An 11,007-nucleotide genomic window follows, 5' to 3' on the forward strand; every position below is an offset into this window, starting at 1 on the left:
CCTTACATTTAGGCTTAAACAGGAGATCAGATCCCATCTATGCATGTTTTCCTTTAGTTTCGAGGAGAGGGGCCCGTAGTTTACTTATGACACTTTTGAGTGTTCCTTTTGTTTAAATTATTCCTGAGTCCACTTGCCAGTGGGGGTTACAGGTTTTTAAAACATGTTAAGTTTGTATCCTGATATTTTCCCAAATTTGGCCAGCAGTACCATCAGTCCTAAAAAATATTTTTTCAGCTCTTTAAAAGCAGACAAGGAACTCTTCTGCAAACAGTGACACCATCTACTTAGTCCATGCCACCTTGTTGGTTGTTACCACTTCGGTCGGTCTGGTTAGGAGGCTCAAGGTTAAAAAACTATTGCAGTCTGTCAGTCTGTTAAAAATGGACAAGTTCAGGTCCAAACTCTTCCAGGCTAGGAGCTAGAAAAGGTGTGGATAATTTCTCATTTCTATTAAGAAACCTAAAGCATAGAACAAATAAATGAAGTTAAAAAATAAGTCATGGCATTTTTTTTCTACAATGTAAATCAAATGTTCTTCAGAAAGTTCTTACCAACTCTCTGCAGAAGTTGGAGAGTAGGCTTCTTAAGCAGTGGGATGACCCGAGACCATTTAAATGTTTTGGGTAAGTTACCTACTGAAAGATGTATTAACAATTTGTTTAATAGGATTAGTGGAGGCACAGTACTTGTAGGACCTGTGGTGGGAGTAGGGTTTTAAAGACCCAGTGAACAAACTGCTCAGGATCAAGAGACCTGAGGTCACAGCAGTAAGTCGGGTAGAAGTATTTGAGGGTCCAGGGAGAAAAATATTTAGTGAGGCGACTGAGGTGAATGAAGACCATCCACTGAATACCACAATAAGGGAGCCAGAACCTGAGGTTCCATTAACACAATGTGCTGCAGAACAGAGAAGCAATCACAGAAATATGCTCGGGCAAAGATGGTGAGAAAGCCACTGGAGACCATTGTCTTCACCAATCCAAACACATCTTTCTTAGAACTTGAAGACGAGTCATGATGTGATTCTAAATATTATAGTTTACACACCATTAATTTGCTGAATACATTTCTATTGTTTCATGATTTTATTTTGATAGTTGCCTGCTTATTTTACTTTGCTTTCTGTTATATAGTTTTACATTTTTCAAAATCCGCAAAGTTTTAGATTATTTGAAGGTTGAGCTAAAAATATCAAATGTAGTCTCATACTTTTGGACCCAACTGAGTTACGCTAGATTGTCAACATAAACAATACATCAGCATTACTGGGGAAGCAGCTGCCACAGCAGCTGTCTAAAAAGATCACCGGGGCGTTTTCTGTTGGCTTTGTTGGGTTTAGTGTAAATAAGACACGAGAGGGCCTGCACATCCAAACAAACTTCTTGCAATGGTCTGTTTTTTTTTTTTTGTTTGTTTGTTTTTTTTTAGTCCAGCACCTCCAGAAGTTTGTTTAGATGTGGGGCCCTCTCTTCTGTCTACTTCAAAAATTATTTTGCTGCAGAACTCCTTTTTTATAGGTTTGCTTATACAAAGAATGTTTACTAAAATGGCTTCTTAAATGTAACACTTCTGAATTTTCAAAAAGATTATGAAAAAAAATGTATACTATTTGAAATCTGAGGATATCACCACATTCTCACACTTGGGTATAAGGAATATTTTTTTAAATGTAAATGATTTTTTTTTCCTGTATGCTTTTATTTCAAGTCACAATTGGGTTCCCTACGGAATGCTAGACAGAGTGAAGAGAAGTAGTTTTTATGAAAATTGACTATTCAGTTATACCAGTTGGCTATAACATAATCAGTAAAATGAAAAACAAACTTGGAAAAACTGCCTGGCAGACTCATTATAGCTGGCATTGGTTCACAGAGAGAAAATTATAACATTTGTTGACTATTTGTAACGATTCCTTGTTACTGATTTTTCATCATATGTAAAACACACCACAGTTATCAAGATTTGATGGACATCTCTACAGTGTTGACTTTATTCTGTAAAGTGCCTTGAGATGACTTGGCACTATATAAATAAAGTTGAATTGAATTCATATGTTCCATACTTTTTCTCTGTTCATTTATGGACATCTATGGGTTTGATTTCTTTCTATGTTTGGATTGCATGGAGTTATCAACATCTGGTGAACATTTCATGTCAACAGGACCTTTAGAAATATATTTCTTGAGAAAAATGGTGATGTGCTTAATACTTATTGTACCTGCTGTATCCTAGTTTTGCTGTATTAACGCTCTGAAGTCGATGGATGTGCCGGTGCATCCAACTCACGCGCTCTCTTTAAGATAACTTGGCAGGAAGATGAAGAGCTGCAAATGTCAGAGTTTACGATGTCGATAGGCCAACTAAAACTAGAGTTATGATAAATGGTTCATGTGTGTTCAATTGCACAAATTAGGACAGATCTAGCGATGTTTTGTCTCAAATATTCACTTTTTAAAATGTTTTTATTTTGCTAAAACACGAAGATGTTGGCATAGTAAACAATTTTAAGGTAAAATATAAAGGTAAAATCTAAAATATCCAAACACGACCAGATATACCCTAGACTTCAGGGATTTAAAGAGCTAACCAAATGCTCTGCACAAAGTTTTACTTAAAACTAGGGACACAGCCATGGGTGGTGCCAGAGCCAAACTATAATTTTGGACAACAATGTGTGCTTAATCACTCCTTTAACCCTTTTATCATCCAATAGGGTTTTAGTGAAGATACACTGATGATATATTTCTCCTTTTGTCAAGCACTTCTAAATTATTGAAGGTTATGTTTTTGAAATGCAAGCAATCATTATCTTAAAATTACAAAAAGTTACAATTACCTACAAATACATTTTATGGGCCTGTTAATCATTAAAGAAAATGACATATTGGTAACAGATCTTTACAAGGAATCGCCTCACTTGTATTTTGAACTCTAATCTTAAACCAATATAAAGATCGCCCACATATTGTCTAGAATTGTGTCACTAATACAGGAATCTTACAGTTAGAGTTTGACCTTCTACCAGCGTGACCTACCAGCTTTTTGTCAGCCATTTCAGATTGCAATTACATATGTGCATAGTGCAAATGGTGTTGCCTTACATATAAATGTCTCAATTCTTTTATCCATCCTCAATCTACTAAAAAATAGAAATTTAAAAAGTTATTATTACATGTTCAAAAAAATATGTTATTGAATTTAAATGTGGCTCAGTTGGTAGAGTGGCCGACTAACGACCATAGGGTCGGAGATTTGCGTCCGGCTCTTCCTGACCACATGTGAAAGTGTCTCTGGGCAAGACATTGAGTGCAGTGCTGGTCCAAAGCCCAGTAGAAATTGGAGAGGGTTGCATCAGGAAGGACATCCAGCGTAAAAACTGTGCCAAATCAGCATGCAGATAAATGGTCTGCTGTGGCGACCCTGAACTCACAAAATAAGCTGAAAGGACATTAAAAAAAACAAAAAACTAACTGTATATGTTTAAATTCTCAACATTGTGGATGTAGAGTTACATTTATTTAAACACGATCCATTATCCCGGCTTCTACCTTACCGACCTGCTGCAACTGTCCTCCCCATGCTTGCGTGCATTTCCTATGGGTACTGCAGTGTTCTCCCACAGTCCAAAGACATACACCTTAGGTTAATTGGTGACTCTAAATTGTCAGTAATTGGTTGCCTGCCTGTGTATGTCTCTGTTGGTACTGAGATAGACAGGTGACCTGTACAGGTTCTACCCTGCCTCTCGCCCAATGACAGCTAGAATAGGGTCTAGCCCCCTGTGACCCTGTGCAGGATAGGCAGTTACAGATAATGGATGGATGAATAGATGGTAATCTAACTACACTGAAATACATGGTGGTTAGACATGTGTAAACTTCTAATTACTCTCATCACCTCGGGGTTTAAATTTAGATTATAATCTTACATTTTTGCAAATAATAGACTAAGACTATGATACCATAGTTGTTGGTTATCATGTTGGAGCAGGAATCCAGTCTAAAGTGTTCTGTTAGTACTCACAGTTCCTTGGATTTCAGAAAGCTATGATGTCCAGTCGGTTTAGTGTACTGACACAGAGGCTGCATCCATGTGCGAGGTCACCAAGGAGTCCCAACCCCTAAAACTGCAGCAGTGCGTTCTGGGCAGCAACAAAATCCACCAACACTATTAAACATTCTTTGTGTTAGCTACACCTGCCCAAACAGTTCCAAACACAGTCATCATGCTCACTCAAAAACTTACCCTGCTACTACGGGCCGAGGTTTTATTGGCAAGGGTTCACAAAGCTCCTAGTGCTAACCACGGTAAATACTATTACTGACAGATAACAGTTCTTAATGCGGTTCAAACTTTCTTTTGTTATTTCACTTATTTAACACACTGAATACTTACAATACCCAATGTAAAGCTAGCTTATTTTATCATCCGTCAACTCCGCGCCATTCGCTCTTAGTCCCGCCCACCTAGAAACGATTGCACTTACCTTTGCAATCATTGATTGGCTAACATCAGACTGACACCTGCTTCGCTCATTTACAATGCAAAATATACCCAATGATGGATTCAAGGGCTTTTCCAGACATAGAAAAATCCAGTACCATAACAAAACATTATTTTTACCCAAACAATATACAAATAATATATTATTGAAGCACCAAAGATAAATAAGTCCAACAAACCTAAACAAGGTGGGTTCTTACAGAGGAACACTTTGAGGATCACTTTGTTGTTTCTTCTATTTTCTCACCCTTCATATTATAGTCACAGGTTCTTTTAATCACATATATATCCCTTTTCTGTCTGGGTGCTCATATGTTCCTTTCTGGATTATTGGTTAGTGGTATGTATGTGCATATAGTCATGCTTCAAGTCTATTTGGTTGTATTTACATGTGCAACCATGTTTACGTAACCTTTAGTGATCACATTACTGTAATCCAACATTTTTGGATGGCAGGAGCAAAACAAATGCCTTAAGTTTGACTAAAACTGAAAACTGACTGAAACTAACACAAAGTGGCGTACAGAACTCTAAATAAGTTACACATATTTTTCAATTTAGTTTGCACTACCTAGTTTTTTTACTAGGTCATCCATTATGTCTGTTTTCCTGTCTTCTCCCACTCCAGTGTCAATGTGTTCCAACACGCACACACACATAAACACAGAAGCAGCAATCATTTAAATTCTCTGATTTGTTAGAAGGTCAATCCATGCTCAAAGGCTTTAAAATATCTCTTCCCTGGCAGTACTTGTCTGAGTCTAGGTTGCAGGCTTGGACATAAATAAGATGTTTAGCACATTTCTATTAAAAACACAGTATTTTAAAACAATTACATATTGTATCTTGAATGGAGAACAAAGGTCAAAACCACAAGCTTACATCAAAATAATTTAGTCAGTGAAAGCCTTTATCTTAAGATCTGTACCCCACTAATGTGACTGGGACAAAGAGAAGCCTAGTAAACGGAGGACTTGTTCTGAACTCATAATCCAATTGCCCAGGAATATTCCATTTGCCTGAGCAGTAAAATCCATTTGTGGTTGGCAAGAACCCATGGAAAAAACTCGAGGACACGAGGAGAGAAGTGAAGATACCATTGTGAAAGCTTTAGTTACATGATTCAGTTCTTCCTGTAACCAGACTGTTTTATTATGCTTATGAAATTGTTATTTTAAAAAAGTTGTTATTAATAGTAGACATGGGCCAGATCTATTCCAACTTATCCAGGATCAGCTCTCTAATTGTGGCCTGTGAGATCAGTCTTCATTATAAACAGTTCTGTATGGTGAGCAGTCTTCTTTGTTACAAAACCAACATAGTGTTTTTCTTGGACATAGTGAAACTCAGTGAGCAATGAACTTTTTCCACCATGATGTTTAGTGATCAAATTAATTTCATTGTGTGTTATTCTACATAAAGTCCTTATATCTCTTACAGGTGAGGGACTTATACAGAAGTTATATTAAACTCTTTTTACGGGTAGAGTCTGTGACGTCTTGACAGTCTTTAACGTGGGCATTTAGCAACCACAGACCTGATATGCACATGGCACGGTGGTCAGCATTCCTTACAGGCAGGAAACACCTCTCTGCTCCCATGGGCACACTGTGTAGATGATCCTGTTTATTTTTGAACTACCCCTATAACCTCCTAATACCACAAACATCTTGGAGTCCAAATTGTCTTCACAAGAACGTGATAACTGTTCCACGCTTTGCAGCACATTTGTAGGTTCAGTCCAATCTTTTACCATAGGTTTGGATTATTATATATAATATAATTATATATGATGTGGAAATTCCCACAGTTAATACAAATATTGTTTTGATGACTTCATAATATTTATTTAATAATATTTGGAATGTGTACCATATTTGACCACTTTGACAATATTGTTTTAGTTCATCAATATCTGCAGTAATCCTGATGATTTCAAAAGTATGAGTGAAAGGATCATAGTCAGAATGCATCGCCCAGAACACACATATTTACGTGCATGTATGCATATGCCTAATAGTCCAAGAATAAAGGGGCCCACAAACATACATGCTGTACACACAGACATGCATGCACACATACTTACATTGCAGACCATAAGAATCTGATATAAATCTTTCAGGGAGGTCAACAAAGTTCACTTTTAAAAATAGTTACATTCTTGGTTTACAGAAAGAAAGAAAAAAAAAACAACTTGGTGGAAAATTACTTGAAATACTGTTCTGCACATGCATATGGTTCTGTCTATTAATTTTCACACTAATTATACTAGTTATTTGGTCTGTTTAAATAAAAACCTATGCTGATTTGAATATGTTTTCCTATTGTTATTGCTCTTATGTTGTCTCATGCTATAGCTAATATAATTCATTGTGGTATTATGGAACAGACTTGCATGTAATATTATAAATAAATTTACTGGTAGTGGGGGTAATTTCTTGTGAACCTCATAATTCAAGCAAGCTGATTTAGCAATTTACTGTGGGTCCTTTCATGTGTTCACAGTGAGGAGAAGACTGTCGTTCTACTGTATTTTCAGTCTGCTTTGCATGATGTCAGGAAAATAGGTCTGCTTTTGACACAGAGGGTATTTTCTTTATTCAAATAAGGGGAAAAACAGATTAGTGAGACTGAATTATGCTGACTTCAAAGTTCACATTCCTTCTAAAGTTCATGTCCATGTAAGTATTTTTAGGAATTGTTCTCTATTTATCTGTCTTGCCTTGACAAAAAATGAATGCCTCAAATCAGAACCAGGTTCAGATGCACCTGAACAAAGAGCAGAGGGAAATAAAATAAAAAATAAATAAATTTGATATGTTATATATTATTATATAAAAGGCTTTATATTGACATAGGAATAGCGTGTCCTATGGTTTATGGGGTTAAAGTTCAAAATGCACCTGCTTGTGTATGCAAGGATGTTTTACAGTATGTGTGCATTTAGATTAAGAGAGAAAATATTAATATTATCCAATTACAACACACAGCAACATGTGAAGGAGTATTACTGCATTATAAATCCAATGTATTCAAGCAAGTGTTTATGTTTGAGCATGCATTTTAGAGTTAGTATGTTAGACCGTTGGCAGCTCACATTCCATTAGGCCACAGCAGTTGTGTTTCATAGCTTACATATGTAGGACTGAAAACTGGAAAACACTCCCAGCTTGATGGAAAGGTAAAAATGAGCAAACATGACTTCAGACCTAAAGGAAATCGATAATTGTAGTAAAGAAAGCAATAGATAGGTAGAGTTGTTGGACTCCATCAAGGTGAAGCACTATCATTAAGATTAGGCCTAAGAGAAGAAAAGAGAGAGTGAAGTTACAGTCAGCTTTCTCAGGAAAGCTCATTTCCCAACAAGTCAATGTCATGTCAATGGGAAAGCTGGTTTCCGAAAACGTGGTAGGGAATCAAGGAAATCTGGTTTCGCCAGGTAGATTTTTGTTGGAGAAGGTGGATCTCTCTCCCATGTAAACACGTAACCAGGTTTCTATTCAGGTTTCTGCAACTGCACTTGTGTAAAAAAAAAAGCTGTGGATGGGAACTTGCAGCTGAGTAAAAGGGTGAATGAAAGGTTAATGGTGAAATGAAATCATTAATTGGGGGATGCTGCCTCATTTTTCAAACAAAGTCTGAGAGAAAGCGTAACCAATGTAGAGTGTTTGAGTCAGGTTTGACATAAGGACCTCGACACTGTGACAGGTGATAAGAGAAATGAAGAGCAAATGGAAATTGTTGTAATCATATTACTTATATACTACGTGTTTGGAATCTATAATTTTGTCATCCTGGTTGTCTGTGAATTAATATGTACTCTATTCTGCACATGACATCAATTACATGCAAATTATTTATATTACAAACTAGAGTTAAAGGGCAATTGCATATTGGAGTGAGACAGCAAAAACAGCCCTAAAATCCATGTATTTCTATGGCAGCTAGATGTGCAGCTACAGACAATTAGTCATAACTAATTGCTAAGCTGATAAAGCCATATATCATGGCTGCATTTGTGAATTGTTGGCTTTGTTTGTGATGAACAAAATTGAAAATACACTTGGTTGTCTTAAATTGATGTGTTTATTCTGGAACACAGAAGTCCACACATAAAAACAAATGCTGAATTATTCCTTCCCCACCAGCTTAATGAACCAAAGTGCAATAAGTACATAGCTGTCTTTTCTTCGGAAAACGAATTCTAGTAAGAACAGGTTAGGATAAGCATATGCAAAAATGTAACACTACAATCTTCACTGCTTGGCGTTTGGTTCTTATCACAGTACAGTGGTATAAAATCCCCAAATGGATCTTCATGGAAACCAAAAGTTTAGGGAGACGGTGGTTACATCTAATGGCAAACTGTTATGAAACTTCTCAGTGAGTTGAGCTCTTGAACTAGAACAGAGCATTACAATGTGCTCTTAGGTGGAATGAGGAATGTAGAAGCCTACTCTCCAACTCCTAAAGAAAGATACTTCATAGTTGCTGTAGAAATTGCTCTTGTACTTTTAATCCATCCTCATGCGGAACATCTTGTAAAGTGGTATTTATTTGCAATTCTTTTTTGAATTTGTATAGTCAAGAATTAAGTTAAACTAAATTAAGTGAAACTAAAACATAAAACTACTCTTTAGCCTTTAAATCAGATCCAGAGCCATTAAATCACAAATCCATTAAAAACAAAAAGAAACTTACAGTACAGTAAGTTGCATGTAAGTTAGACTTTTTTCGATAAAAAAAAATCTATTTTATTGTCAGTGGTCAGCTCCAGTTATTTTTCTTTATGAATTCAGACGTACAGTGACAAAAATGACAGGATTAGATGGTGTGCAGTGGCTGACCACACAAACAAAGCAAGGCAGGATAGGGCAGTCACAAACATGAAGGGTGGTGAGTGAGGAAAATGTTTTCACTCAGCTCTGGATTAGTCACTCTGCCTCTGTGATTGTCTGGTTCCTAATTCAGCCTCAGTTTTTTCCACTCTCTCTTCTATAGTCTTTTTTATTTTTTTCAATTTTTACCTCCCTCCTCTTCGTATCTCTTCTACCCTCCCATTTGTAATCCTGTTTGAGCTGGTTCATAGTCTGCAAACCGTCACAGGAGTATGGTCCTGATGTTATCAGATCCATCAGCAGTAGATTTCCTAGAAGGAGAGGAACGTCTGTTTTGTCTTTATGTGTGCGTCCATGCATGCTTGTGTTAGTGTGTGTGTGTGTGTGTGTGTTTGCGTGTGTTGTTGAAATTTAAGGGATACACCCAAAGTGTAAAAACACATGTATGTCTTTTGTTCCTACCCTCAGATGCCCATACAGTGTGTGTGTACCAGCTCCTAACAAATACATAAATACATAACTCCAGTATTCGCACTTAGGAACAATACTTACTAGTCTAGCCTCAAAAAGTACTGTTATATTTAGGCAAACATTCGACATGTTTAGATTTAAAAAAAGAAAAACACCTTTCCCAAGACCAGAGGAGCTGCTTACTTCTCACTGTTTGCATTTATAGCTAGTAGACTGGATTTTGTTTCCTACTACATCACATCAGTTTCTTGATCCAAGAATCCAAGAAAAATGACAACTGCTATATGCTGCTAGAGTTATATATATGAGCATTGCCTTTGGATAACATGGGCTTTCTAAAGCATTTTTATTTTGAAGGCTACTGGCTTTAATATTGTACTTCTTGCTTGACCAGCCATGCTGCATTCAAGCAAACACTATAAATAGCTTTTGCCCATTATGACCAACAACGGGCCTTTTATTCAAAGCAGTTAGAGTAGTGAAAATGGAAATTAACAGGTCTTACAAATAACAATAACTTCTGTGCTCTTCACTGTCCAACTTACAGGTTTTTTTACTGTGCGATACAGACACCTGTGTGATATTTATGATCTTATTTTTTGGTAGGGATAAGGCCTTCTCCTAGTTTAAGCATTAAGAGTGATGCAGACTGAAACTACCTGAAGTTGCTTTTAGTGTAGCTGTACAAACTGCTTTGGAGATGATATGTTACAGTGGCCAACATATATCAGTTAGCAGAGCAGCCAGACTTTGTGGTATTCATTGTCCACAGATCCAGATCTTCAGTGCTGGAGACAAAGCGAAAAGGACCCTGGGGGCATGTCAAGCTAATGTTGGCAGCCAAAGGTAGCAAATTGGATCGGCTAAAGTCCCCTAAGGCACAGAATTAGACAATTCTAATCAATGTCCCTGGTAGAAAGACAAGGGGTGCTTAGTTTTCACAATCAATTAGATTTAGCCATACAGCTAATCAGCTAAGCATCATTCATCCAAACAACAGAGAATATACCCTGAACACACACACACACACACATACACATACATATACACACAGACAGATTATGGTCTAAAGTTATTCTTTATTTCAGAAACTATGATGATTGTATGAAAAAAATTATCAAAGTTGGATAATAATTTGACTTCTCTAATGCACTATGCACTATCCACTATGCGCTATTTGTTTTCAATTTCA

The sequence above is a fragment of the Channa argus genome, chromosome 2 (assembly GCF_033026475.1).
Source record: "Channa argus isolate prfri chromosome 2, Channa argus male v1.0, whole genome shotgun sequence".
Classification (NCBI taxonomy): domain Eukaryota; kingdom Metazoa; phylum Chordata; class Actinopteri; order Anabantiformes; family Channidae; genus Channa; species Channa argus.